We start from the raw sequence: 11,639 nt of genomic DNA, 5'->3' as shown, positions 1-11,639 counted from the left end.
GCAAAGACCTAGGCGACGAATACAGGATCACGATTGGAAGCTTGGAACATGGAATTGCAAGTCGCTAGGTTTCGCAGGTTGCGACAGGATGATCTACGATGAATTACATCCCCGCAACTTCGACGTCGTGGCGCTGCAGGAGATTTGCTGGACAGGACAGAAAGTGTGGAAAAGCGGGCATCGAGCGGCTACCTTCTACCAAAGCTGTGGCACCACCAACGAGCTGGGAACCGGCTTCATAGTGCTGGGTAAGATGCGCCAACGCGTGATTGGGTGGCAGCCAATCAACGCAAGGATATGCAAGCTGAGGATTAAAGGCCGTTTCTTCAACTATAGCATCATCAACGTGCACTGCCCACACGAAGGGAGACCCGACGACGAGAAAGAAGCGTTCTACGCACAGCTGGAGCAGACATACGATGGATGCCCACTGCGGGACGTCAAAATCGTCATCGGTGACATGAACGCACAGGTAGGAAGGGAGGAAATGTATAGACCGGTCATCGGACCGGATAGTCTGCACACCGTATCGAATGACAACGGCCAACGATGCATAAACTTCGCAGCCTCCCGCAGAATGGTAGTCCGAAGCACCTTCTTTCCCCGCAAAAATATCCACAAGGCCACATGGAGATCACCTAACCAAGAAACGGAAAACCAAATCGACCACGTTCTAATCGACGGTAAATTCTTCTCCGACATCACGAACGTCCGCACTTACCGCAGTGCGAATATTGAATCCGACCACTACCTCGTTGCAGTATGCCTGCGCTCAAAACTCTCGACGGTGTACAACACGCGTCGAAGTCGGACGCCGCGGCTTAACATTGGGCGACTACAAGACGGTAGACTAGCCCAAGAATACGCGCAGCAGCTGGAATGGGCACTTCCAACGGAAGAGCAGCTAGGCGCAGCATCTCTTGAAGATGGCTGGAGATATTCGATCCGCCATTGGTAGCACAGCAACCGCTGCACTAGGCACGGTGCCCCCGGATCAGAGAAACGACTGGTATGACGGCGAATGTGAGTAGTTAGTGGAAAAGAAGAATGCAGCATGGGCAAGATTGCTGCAACACCGCACGAGGGCGAACGAGGCACGATATAAACAGGCGCGGAACAGACAAAACTCGATTTTCCGGAGGAAAAAGCGCCAGCAGGAAGATCGAGACCGTGAAGAGACGGAGCAACTGTACCGCGCTAATAACACACGAAAGTTCTATGAGAAGTTAAACCGTTCACGTAAGGGCCACGTGCCACAGCCTGATATGTGTAAGGACATAAACGGGAACCTTCTTACGAACGAGCGTGAGGTGATCCAAAGGTGGCGGCAGCACTACGAAGAGCACCTGAATGGCGATGTGGCAGACGAAGATGGCGGTATGGTGATGGACCTGGGAGAACGCGCGCAGGACATAATTCTACCGGCTCCGGATCTCCAGGAAATCCAGGAGGAGATTGGCCGGCTGAAAAACATCAAAGCCCCTGGGGTTGACCAACTACCAGGAGAGCTATTTAAACACGGTGGTGAGGCACTGGCTAGAGCGCTGCACTGGGTCATTACCAAGATTTGGGAGGAGGAAGTTTTGCCGCAGGAGTGGATGGAAGGTGTCGTGTGTCCCATCTACAAAAGGGCGATAAGCTGGATTGTAGCAACTACCGCGCAATCACATTGCTGAACGCCGCCTACAAGGTACTCTCCCAAATTTTATGCCGTCGACTAGCACCAACTGCAAGGGAGTTCGTGGGGCAGTACCAGGCGGGTTTTATGGGCGAACGCTCCACCACGGACCAGGTGTTCGCCATTCGCCAAGTACTGCAGAAATGCCGCGAATACAACGTGCCCACACATCATCTATTCATCGACTTCAAAGCAGCATATGATACAATCGATCGGGACCAGCTATGGCAGCTAATGCACGAACACGGTTTTCCGGATAAACTGACACGGTTGATCAAAGCGACGATGGATCGGGTGATGTGCGTAGTTCGAGTTTCAGGGGCATTCTTGAGTCCCTTCGAAACCCGCAGAGGGTTACGGCAAGGTGATGGTCTTTCGTGTTTGCTATTCAACATCGCTTTGGAAGGGGTAATACGAAGAGCAGGGATTAACACGAGTGGTACAATTTTCAATAAGTCCGTCCAGCTATTTGGTTTCGCCGACGACATAGATATTATGGCACGTAACTTTGAGAAGATGGAGGAAGCCTACATCAGACTGAAGAGGGAAGCTAAGCGGATCGGACTAGTCATCAACACGTCGAAGACGAAGTACATGATAGGAAGAGGTTCAAGAGAAGACAATGTGAGCCACCCACCGCGAGTTTGCATCGGTGGTGACGAAATCGAGGTGGTAGAAGAATTTGTGTACTTGGGCTCACTGGTGACTGCCGAAAATGACACCAGCAGAGAAATTCGGAGACGCATAGTGGCTGGAAATCGTACGTACTTTGGACTCCGCAAGACGCTCCGATCGAATAGAGTTCGCCGCCGTACCAAACTGACAATCTACAAAACGCTAATTAGACCGGTAGTCCTCTACGGACACGAGACCTGGACGATGCTCGTGGAGGACCAACGCGCACTTGGAGTTTTCGAAAGGAAAGTGCTGCGTACCATCTATGGTGGGGTGCAGATGGCGGACGGTACGTGGAGGAGGCGAATGAACCACGAATTGCATCAGCTGTTGGGAGAACCATCCATCGTTCACACCGCGAAAATCGGACGACTGCGATGGGCCGGGCACATAGCCAGAATGTCGGACAGTAACCCGGTGAAAATGGTTCTCGACAACGATCCGACGGGCACAAGAAGGCGAGGTGCGCAGCGGGCAAGGTGGATCGATCAGGTGGAAGATGACTTGCGGACCCTCCGTAGACTGCGTGGTTGGCGACGTGTAGCCATGGACCGAGCCGAATGGAGAAGACTCTTATATACCGCACAGGCCACTTCGGCCTTAGTCTGATTAAATAATAATAATAAAGATTGAGGGAGTGAGTGAGAATGTGTGTGTATGAGTGAGATTGAGAGAGTGAATGAGTGATAGGAAGTGAGTGAGAATGAGTTAGAGCGAGTGAGTGATAGAGAATTAGAGCGAGTGAGTGAGAATGAGTTAGAGCAAGCCTCACTATGCACTATTTCTCAATTATCACTGCTCACTTTTCACTTCTCACTTCTTAGTACTCATTTCTCACTTTACTCTTCTTACCCAGCAAGGAAGGTTACTCTAACTTGAGCATAATGTGCATCTAACCTGTGAGATAGTTACACTAACATTCTCACTAACAGTTAGGGTAAAGTGAGGCTAAAGTTACGCTAGAATGACACACTTTTGTTAGGTATGTTCATGTTTGGTGCATAATTTCATCTAACCTGTTATTCTCACGTTAGGGAAACGTTAGATATGTTTCGCTTTGGGCGGTTAGGTAGCGGTTAGGTTCGTTCCAAAAGGGATTTTCATGCTGGTTTATTTACATCCAGCTGTCATTCAAGGCAGAATTATGTAAAGTATATACATATTTACTAGAGAAAGTATATAATTACATAACTGCCTCAAATGACAGTTAGATGTAAATACTTTATTAATAAAGATAGATCGTGGGAAATTATTTATTGTACCAAATAAGTAATACGGAACACCTGCATCTTTCGGAATTTTCGCTAGAACAGCCGTGCCGAAGCCAAGATCCGTTCCGGGTGCAGCTTGCGGGCAGCGTGGCGGGCAGTAAGCAGGTTCTCCACGGATTGCCGCTGGGAAGCAGCTGGGAAGTAGTGAGCAGTACATCTCGGATCATCGGTTGCTGCGCTTGGGACATTTCAGACATGCCCCGTAATCCACGACCGGCAAGCAGATGGATCCACAACATTCTGGACATTCCGAATGCGCCAACAACTAAAGGAAAAAAAAACAAAACAAATTATTATTCCACAGTTTCTAATTTGTTAGCAAGTTCCGTCCCACCTGTGCTTTGTATACTCGGCCGGGTTAATGTCGATCTGACGATGGTTGTGGGGCAGTGCTGTGCTCGGTTTAGGTGCCGGGCTCTGATGGCCGATGAGGGCTGCCATTGCTGATCCTGGTACACCATCCGACCAGCTTGAGTCAGTTCCAACAGCTGTCGCATACGCTGGACACTTGATTAACGAATTGACGACGATATGTAGCGAGGACATAGACCGTGCCGGCAGTGAAGACATGCGGCATCGGCATAATCTGGTCCAGTGAGCAACCGGCTGCTGTAGATGTAGGCCGAACAAGAGAACCAATGGTCCGCTGCTGATTTGGGATGCCAAGATTTGTTCGTAGCAGAAATGCTGGGTGCTCGTCGCAACCAAGCTCGATATTCATCCGAGGCAAAGATTAATGCAATGCCGATTAAACGATGGCGAAAATCCCGAGGATCCTTACTTGAGAGCTGAAAAGATTTCCGTCGTTTTTGTACTGCAGTCTGAACTAATCTAACGCCGGACGGGAGGGTTTTGAAAGGATCCAGTGGCGATGAACCGTACTTCGGACTGCATGATGGCGGTGGAGGTTCCTAATGTCCGCAACGGTCAAGTGTGTCGCCGGCGATTGGAGCTGCTTGCATAAGGTCGGATGTTAGGCGTGTCTCCCGAGTGATTGGTAGTCTGCGTATCCGAGTAGAAGCAGGTGTTGATCGAAACCGCTTCGTGGAAACCTTTGATAGGATTGCGACATGGTGACACCGGTTCCGGCTGACATGCGTCGGTTGGCGCTTGGGTAGAACGCACCTTTTCGGCAAGACTTTCTAGCGTGCCAGCTTTCTGATAGTACGAGTGCGAAGATTGGATGCCCTGCGCTCTGTTCGTTTGTTCGGTGATGACTTACGGTGGTGGTGGAGGTTTATGGCTCCAGCTGAGTGTTTCCACTGGCTGGCCCAGCTGGGGACCGCAATATAGATCCAGCTGTTTGCTCTGGGGACTGTAATTAGTGATGCCAAGTTTAATACGGGAGTGAGACTACGGTACATTTGCGGTGGCCCTGGTCGAAAAGAAGGAAGGAGGAAGAACATCCTTCAGGAGTTCATTGGGAGATTCCTGCACTGCCGTGAATCGCATATTTGTCCGATATGAATAGGAAACCCAGCAAAGATGGGACAGATTCACGGCAGTGCAGGAGTTATTCGGAGAATCCTCTAAGAGTTCTCTCGGAGATTACTACAGGACTTCCTTCGGAGATTCTTCGAGGAATTCCTTCGGAGATTTCTCTTGGATTTTTTTTTGAGATTGCTCCTGGAATTCTTTTCAAAGATTTCTCCAGAAATAGTTTCGGAGATTCCTGGAACAGTTCTTTCAGAGATGCCTCCAAGAGTATCGGGGATTTTTCAGAAATTCCTTTGGAGGGCCCATCTCAATCCCTACACCTACAATAATTCGTTCAGAGATTGTTCCAGGAGTTCGTTCGGAGCACACAGGAGTTCGTTCGGAGATTCATTCAGGAGTTCCTTTCGCAGATGCTTACAGTGCTTTGAAATATTCATGCAGAAGTTCCTTCGGAGATGCTTACATGAGTTCTTTCGGAGATTCCAGGAGTTCTTTTGCAGATTCCTGAAAGAGTTCCTTCTTAGATTCCTCCAAGAATTTCTGGAAGATTTTTCTAGGAAATGAGGAACAAAACCCTTAAGAAATTCCCTCGCAGATTCCTCCAAGAATTTGAATTCCTTGAGATAATCCTCTAGGAGTTCATTCTGAGATTCCTGCAAGAGTTCATTCGGAGATACCTCTAGGAAATCCTTCTGAGATTCCTCCAGGAAATTCTTCTGAGATTCCTCCAGGAAACCTTTCTAAGGAAGAAATCCTTCAGGAGTTCCTTCGTTAATTCCCTCAAGGATTCTTTCGGAGCTGCATCCAGAAATTCCTTCCGAGATTCCCACGCAAATCCCTACTGAGATTTCTTCAGAAGTTCCATGGGAGATTCCTGCAGAAGTACCTTAGGAGATTTCTCCAGGAATTCTTAATTTTCTGTGATTCCAAGAGTTGCTTCAAAGATTTCTCCGGAAGTACTTTCGGAGATCCCTACAAGAATTCGTTCAGTGATTTTTCCAGGAGTTTGTTCGGAGATTCATTCAGGAGTTCCTTCGAAGATTCCTCGATGAGTTCTTTCGGAGATGCCTACTGGAGTTCCTTCGGAGATTCCTCCATAAGTTCCTGCGGGAGTTTCTTCGGAGATTTCTCCAGGAGTTCTTCCGGAGATTCCTCCAGAAGTTTCATTGGAGATTTCATCAGGAGTTCCTTCGGAGATTCTAACACGATTTTCTTCCGAGATTCCTGTAAGAGTTCCTTCGGAGATTGCTACAGGACTTACATAGGAGATTTCTCCAGGAATTCCTGGAAGATTTTTCTAGGAAATACTTCTGAGATTTCTGAGATTTTCTTCTGAGGAAGAAAATCCTTCAGGAGTCTTTTCGGCGATTCCTCCAAGATTTTTTTTCGGAGCTGCATCCTGGCAATCTTGGGAGATTCCTTCTGAGGAAGAAAATCTTTTAGAAATTCCATCGAAGATTCGTCCAAGATAGATCCCTCTAGGAGTTCCCTCGGAGATTCCTGCAGGAGTTTCTTCGGAGATTTCTCCATGAATTCCAGGAAATCCTTCTGTGGAAAAAATCCTTCAGGAGTTCCTTCTCAGATTCCTTCAAGGATTCTTTCGGAGCCTGCATCACGGAATTCCTTCGAAGATTCCCACAGAAATCCCTACTGAGATTTCTTAAAGAGTTCCTTGGTATATTTCTCTAGGAGTTCCTTCGGTGATTCCTCCAGGAATTCCTGGAAGATTTTCCCAGGAAATACTTCTGAGATACCTCGAGGGAACCCTTCTGAGAGCTCTCCAGCATATCCTTCAGGAGTTCCTTTGGAGATTTCTCCGAGAATTCTTTTGTAGATGCATCCAGGAGTTCCTTGGGAGATTCCTTCATAACTTTCTTCGGAGGTTCCTCCAGGAGTTACTTTGGAAGATTCCTGCAGGAGTTCTTTCGGAGATTCAGCAGGAGTTTCTTCGGAGATTTCTCCGAGAGTTCCTTCGAAAGTCCCTCCAGGTGTTACTTTTGGAGTTGCACAAGTTATTCTACTTCTATGGCTCTACATTCTAACTTGAACTTAGTCTGCTATTCAAATTAGCATCATTTTATTATTTCCTCAGTTATTAATTGAAAGCTTTCATTGCCCACCATTGCATGAGTATGTATCTTATGTGGAAGTCGAGAATGTTTCCCAACCGGAAACATACTAGACAGGATCAAGAATCGAACTCGCCATCTCCGGATTAGAAAATACAACGCTTTTGCAAGCAAGGCGTAGGTTTTCCAAGTTGGCACCAGTTATTACTTCAGGGATTCCTACAGGAGTTCCTTCGAAGATTAATCCAGAAGTTTTTCCGGAGATTCCTCCTGAAGTTCCTTCGTAAATTCCTGCAGGAGCTCATTCGGAGATCCCACCAGAAGTTATTTTGGATATTTCTAGGAATCTCCTAAGGAACTTCTGGAGGAATCTCCTACGGAACTTTCGGAGGAATCACCCAAGACAATTTCTGGAGGAATATAAAATAGTATGTAAATCTATAGGAATGCCTGGAGGAATCTCCGAAGAAACTCGTGCAAGAATCTTCGCAGGAACTCGTAGAGGAATCTCCGGATGAATACCAGTTAAATCTCCAAAGAAACTCCTGCAGGAATCTCTAAAGGAACTCTTGCAGAAATCTTCGAAGGAACTCCTGAAGGAATCTCCGAAAGGGACTATTGGAGAAATCTATGAAGAAACTACTGGAGGAATCTACGAAGAAACTATTGGAGAAATATCAGAAGGAATGCCTGGAAGTCTTCGTAGTAACTTCTAGATGCATCTCTGAAAGAATTCCTGTAGGAATCTACGATGAAAATCCTGGAGGAATCATCGAAGAAACTCCAGGAGCAATCTGCGAAGAAACTCCTAGAAGAATCTCCGATAGAACTCCTGTAGGATTCCCCAAAGAAAATCCTGCAGGGATCTTCGAAGGAACTGCTGCAGGAATGTTCGAAGGAACTCCTGGAGGAATCTCCGAGAAGACTTCTGGAAAATCTACGAAGTAACTCCTAGAAAAATCTCCGAAGGAACTGTTGAAACAATCTCCAAAGGAACTATCGGAGAAGTCTCTGAAGCAACTCCTGGAAGAATCTTCGAAGGAACTGCTGGAGAAATTTCCGAAGTAACACCTAGATGGATCTCTAAAAGAATTCCTGTGGGAATCTCCGAGGGAAATCCTAGAGGAATCTTCGAAGAAACTATTGTAGGAACCTCCTAGAGAAATTTTAGAGGAATCTCCGAAGAAACTCCTACAGTAATCTCCAAAGAAACTCTTGCAGGAATCTCCGAAAAAAATCCTGGTGATATCGTCGTGGGAACAGCTGGAGGAATCTCCGAAGGAACTGTTGCAGGAATCTTCGGAAGAATTCCTGCAGGAATCACTGAAGGTTTCTTATTGAAATCTCCGAAGTATTCCCGTAGAAATATCTTAAAAGTTTCTCTTAGAAATCTCAAATGGATTCCCATCGAGACCTCAAAAGGATTTCGAATCCCAGAGGGATTCCTATCGAAATCTCGGAAGTATATCCGTTGAAGTATCAAATGTTTCCACGGGATCCCAAAAGGATTTTCACCGAGGGGTTTCTCAAAGAAACTCCTGCAGGGATCTTCGAAGGAACTCCTGCAGGGACCTCCAAAGGAACTGCTTCGAAGGCACTCATTAAGGAATCGCCGAAGTAACTCCTAGAGGAATCTCCGAAAGAACTTCTAGAAAATCTACGAAGTGACTCCTGGACAGAAAAAAACACTCTTGGAGAAATCTCCAAAGAATGTCATGGATGAATATTAGAAGGAACTGCTGGAGGAATCTCCAAAAGAATTCCTGGACGACGAACATATTGGAGAATTCTCAGTAGGAATTCCTAGAGGAATCTCCTAAGTAACTCCTAGATGAGTCTCTGAAAGAATTCCTGTGGAAATCTCCGAAGGAAATCCTGAAGGAATCTTCGAAGAAATTACTGGAGGAACCTCCTAAAGAATTTTTGGAGGAATCTCCGAAGGAACTACTGTAGGAATCTCCGAAAGAACTCCTGGCGGAACCTCCAAAGGAACTCCTGGACGAACCTCCGAAGGAACTGCTGGAAGAATCTCCGAAGAAACTGTTGGAGGAATCTTCGGAAGAACTTCCTTCGAAATCTCAAATGGAAATCTCAAACGAGACCCAAAAAGGATTACGAACCCCAGAAGGATTCCTATCGAAATTTCGGAAGTATATCCGTTGAAGTCTCAAAAGTTGTTTAGAAGAATCTAGAATGAATGCTAGAAGAATCTTCAAAAGAACTCCAGCAGGGATCTTCGAAAGAACTCCTGGAGCAATCGCCGAAGGAACTCCCGGGGATATCTCTGAAACAGTTTATGGAAAATCTACAAAGTAACTCCTGGAGGAATCTCCGAAGCAACTGCTGGAGGAATCTCCGAAGTAAATTTTGGAGAAATCACCGAAGGAACTCCGGGAAGAATCTTCAAAAAAGTTATTGGAGAAATCTCAGTTCCGAAGAGAACTCCTAACGAATTCTTAGAGGAATAACCTAAGGCACTTTTGGAGGAATCTCCCAAAGAACTGCTAGAAAATCTCCTAAGTAACTCCTGAAGGAATCTCTAAAGAAACTCGTGCAGGAATCTTCGTAGGAACCTCCGAAAGGAACTCTTGGACAAATCTTCGAAGAAACTCCAGGAGGAATCACCGAACAAACTCCTCAAGGAATCTCCGAAGCTAACTCTAGGAGAATTCTTCGAAGCAACTCCTGGAGAAGTCTCCGAAGGAACTGCTGAAGGAATCTTCAAAGGAACTTTTGGATGAATCTTCGAAGCAACTATTAGAGAAATCTCAGTAGGAATTCCTTGTGGAATCTCCGAAGTAACTCCTAGATGCATCTCTGAAAGAATTCCTGTAGGAATCTCCAGAGAAAATCCTGGGGGAATCTTCGAGACTACTGGAGAAATCTCCTAAGGAATTTTTGGTGGAAGCTCTCAAGGAGGAACTCTCACCTGGAGGAACTCCTGAGCGAATCTCTGTAAGGATTCCTGGAGGAATCTTCGAAGGAACTCCTGGAGGAATTTCCGACAGAATTTCTGGAAAATCTACGAAGTAACTCTTGGAGAAAGTTTTGAAGGAACTGCTGGAAGAATCTACGAAGGAGCTCTAGGAGAAATCTCCGAGGCAACTCCTGGAGGAATCTTCGAAAGAACTGCTGGAGGAACCTCTGAAGGAGCTTCTGGAGGAATCTTCAAAGGAACTGCTGGAGGCATCGCCGAAGGAACTCTTGGAGAAATCTCCGAATGAACTCCTGGAGGAATCTTCGAAGGAACTATGTATCAGAGAAATCTCAATAGGAATTCCTGAAGTAATCTCCGAATTAACTCCTAGATGCATCTCTGAAAGAATTTCTGTAGGAATCTCCTGAGAAAATCCTGAAGGTTTCTTTGAAGGAACTACTGGAGGAATCTGCTAAGGATTTTTTGAAAGAATCTCCCAAGGAACTTCTGTAGGAATTTCCAAAAAATCTAAAATATCTCCTGCAGGAACTCCTGAAGGAATCTCTGTGGGGATTCCTGGAGAAATACCCGAAGAAATTCCTGCAGTAATCTTCAAAAGAAATTCTCGGAAGAGCTCCTGCAGAAGTCTCAGAAAGCTTCTTTTTGAAATCTCATAAGTCCGTAGAAATTCTCCAAAAGTTTCCCTTCGGAATCTCAAATGAATTCCTATGGCGACCCTAAAAAGATTTGGAATCCTAGAAGGATTCCTATCGAAATCTCGGACGTATTTCCGTTGAAGTCTCAAATGTTTCCACGGGTTTCCAAAAGGATTTCCACCCTGAAGAATCTCAGTAGGAATGCCTGGAGGAATCACCAAAGTAGTTCCTGAATGCATCTCTGAAAGTATTCCTGTAGGAAAAGAAACTACTGGAGGATTCTCCAAAGGAATTAAAGTAAAGGGCATCATTGTAGCACACCTTCGCATTCTTTATCAGCTGTTTCAAAACACCAACCTTCAACTGGGACAGAAGCGAGTGGACAAGCAAATATAACTAATAGCTGAAAAAATAAGTAGAGGTTTTCTATTGCTAATCACAAACCATTTTTTAAAAGTTAAATATTATACTTACTAGCTGTCCAACTTTGAAAGCTCAAAATAAAGCTGCTCTATTCTTGCTCCAAAGTAGTTTCCAACAGATCCACCCTCTTGATAATCTCAATGCGATGGCTCATATATTGAGTGCCGTGAAGGAGGTCCAGACGTTCCAATTGTGTCAATCTGCTGAGGCATTTGATCCATTGATGGGCGTGGATGAGGCGTACTACACTAAACTTCCCTGCGGAATATTTTTATTAAACCACCTGGAGATATGCCGGATGACGGTGGTGGCGGAAGATGCAGATGCGGTGGCAGTGATGACAAATGGTGTGAACGAAAATGATAACTGTGGTGATGATGCGATCGTATGTACATTCAAAGTATTTGGAACGGGCATTTACATGCTGGGACTAACATCAGCCGAGGAGGGTGGTGGTGTGCCTCTGTACCATCATATTGTGATTCGGATTATTAGCCGAATTTCTGCAACCGT

General features: G+C 45.9%; 1 long non-coding RNA gene across 1 annotated transcript; it reads right to left on the bottom strand.

Annotated features, from left to right (window-relative positions):
- Window positions 1-3,609: 3,609 nt before the first annotated feature.
- On the bottom strand, window positions 3,610-11,106 carry LOC134219469 (uncharacterized). Its single transcript, XR_009981575.1, has 3 exons — window positions 11,061-11,106; window positions 3,959-4,939; window positions 3,610-3,889 (listed from the first exon to the last, which is right to left on the bottom strand). It is a non-coding gene; the product is annotated as an uncharacterized LOC134219469 (long non-coding RNA).
- Between the last annotated feature and the right edge of the window lie 533 nt (window positions 11,107-11,639).

The sequence above is a fragment of the Armigeres subalbatus genome, chromosome 3 (genome assembly GCF_024139115.2).
Source record: "Armigeres subalbatus isolate Guangzhou_Male chromosome 3, GZ_Asu_2, whole genome shotgun sequence".
In the NCBI taxonomy this organism is placed as follows: Eukaryota; Metazoa; Arthropoda; class Insecta; order Diptera; family Culicidae; genus Armigeres; species Armigeres subalbatus.
The sequence above is the reverse complement of the archived record's forward strand: the minus strand, read 5'-3'. Positions and strand labels throughout refer to the sequence as shown.